The sequence below is a fragment of the Empidonax traillii genome, unplaced genomic scaffold (assembly GCF_003031625.1).
Source record: "Empidonax traillii isolate 1590-97213 ecotype Southwest subspecies unplaced genomic scaffold, ASM303162v1 scaffold447:size986111, whole genome shotgun sequence".
In the NCBI taxonomy this organism is placed as follows: domain Eukaryota; kingdom Metazoa; phylum Chordata; class Aves; order Passeriformes; family Tyrannidae; genus Empidonax; species Empidonax traillii.
The window spans coordinates 316,459-318,849 of NW_020955640.1; positions in this window are offsets into that span (position 1 = coordinate 316,459).

Sequence of the window (2,391 nt, forward strand, 5' to 3'; positions counted from 1 at the left end):
CATCTGCAAAGGAATGTTTGCAGTGAAAAGCACATGAATCACTCCAGAACAAGAGGGAGACATCTGACCCCCACTGCAGGGAAAGGGGAGCTCTGTACTCATAACTCTATACAGGATCACAGATCAGTAAGAAAATGCTGAAAGCTACTTAGGGTGGTTGTGAAAAGGTGTTGCTGCCCCTCACCTCACCTCACCTCACCTCACCTCGACTCTCCTTATTCCACAAACCTATGTGAAGTTCTTTCTCTGTTCATCCTGCACTGCTCTCCCTCCTGGAACACAGCCTCTCTCTTTTGCCTCTGTGGTAAAATATTCCACAGCTCTCTTTCTAAACCCCCTCCAAGGTAGCAGCAGGATGCTCAGCCTTCTGGCATCACAGTTTATCTTGCAGATCTCAGAGTTCCCAGAGAACCCATCCAGCTAAAATTCCTTAACAAACATGCAAGAGAAGGAATCCCTCTAGTAATACTTCTGTATGTCAAGATGTAGGCTTAAAACCTTCCTTCCTCTTAATATACCATTTATTTGAATGCTGAAGAAAAGAAATAGCAAGACAATTTAGCATAATGGAATGTTCTGAGAAATTGTAAAATTACAACACTAGTGTTTTTCTTTGTTTTTCATTGAGGAAAATTCTGACATCCTGTAGCAGAGGAGACAACATGGTATCCTAGAAATTAGAGCACTTTCCTGTAAATGAAAAACCTGAGCCCTCTTCAGCCTGAAGAAATTTGAATCTGTTGTTCTCAGTAAAGTTCCTAATCATGCTATGAAATACAGCATGAGGTGTTCTCCATCCACCCTGCTGAAGCAGAGCCAGTGTGCAGCAGAGTGCAAGAAATGGGACCAGGGAGAAGGGACAAGCTATAGGGGACCTGTGTGTAGTATGGCGAGATGAGGATCCCCACCAGTTCATGAGTTCTGAAGAGTTTGGTTCCTTGCTCTAAATTATATTTATGTTTTTTGGCTTGCAATAATCAAACAAGCAGGACCAGCAGCAGATATCAGAGCTCTTATCCCTTCACTTAGGGTTTAATAAAAGAGCCATCACCATTTCCTCTGTACTTCTTCACTTGTGTTATGGAGTTTACTTCAACTTTAAATGCTCCTTGCTACAGTGAACTGGAATTATGATTGCCTTCCTTGTGATATTTAATACCCTGTCTGGCAGGGTGAAGCCTTTACTTTGCAAGCTTCAAAGTGGAATTTGAAAGAACGTTGCTGACTGTAGTCTGTATTGAGCAAAGCCGCTCAGTATGCGCTTTGTTTTCTTTTGTCAGAATTTAAAATGTTGAAGCAGGAAACTAAAACAAGCAACAAGCTGTCTTCTGGCTACAGAAAGATACAAGTGTAAAGACACCATCGAGTCAGTACTCTCATGGTTTAACCCCAGCTGGCAGCTCAGCCCCACGCAGCCACTCACTCACTCCTCCACAGCAGAATGGGGGAGACAGTTGGAAGAGTAAAAGTGAGAAAACTCGTGGGTTGAGATAAAGTCACTTTAATAGGTAAAGCAAAAGCTACACACACAAGCAAAGTAAAACAAGGAATTCATTCACCACTTCCCATGCGCAGGCAGGTGCTCAGCCATTCCTAGGAAAGCAGAGCTCCATCACATCTAACTTGGGAAGACAAACACTATCACTCCAAACATCCCCCTTCCTGCTTCTTCCACCAGCTCTATATACTTAGCATGATGCCATATGGTATGGAATATCCCTTGGATCAGTTGTGGTCTCAGCTGTCCTGGCTGTGTCCCTTCCCAACTCCTTGTGCACCCCCAGCCTCTTCTCTGGCAGGGTGGTATGAGAAGAGGAAAAGGCCTAAGCACTGCTCAGCAACAATGAAAACATCTCTGTGTTATCAACACTGTTTCCAGCACAAATACAAACCAGAGCCCCATACTAGGTACTGTGAAGATAATTCAGACTATCCTAGCCAAAACCAGAACAAATACCCAATGCATTTATGTCTTTAGTCTCCTCTGAATCTGTACAATCTGCCAAAATTAAATAAATTTTTAAGATACTTTTTTCTTGTTTGTTATAAGTTAGTTTAAGAATTTAGACAACTCAGTTCCAATTAAAAGTTGATAAATTTATTAAGCAAGCGATAATAAAGCAAACAGCGCTGGGTGGTGGGGGGGGGGGGTGTCAGCGCCCCGCCCGAGACACACACACCCTGCTTGAAAACCGGGCCTTTGTACCCTCTCGATATCAGTTGTTGAATATTCATTCATTGTCCGTTTGTTGCCTTAAAAGGTAATTCCTCTGCTTTGGAGGTGGGTGTTACCTTTTTGTAACTTATCTCCCCTGGGCTCCTACAGGGGGGGTCTTGCATCATCCTCACGCTGCAAGTCCTGGAGGGCCTCTCTGTATCCACATGGCACAG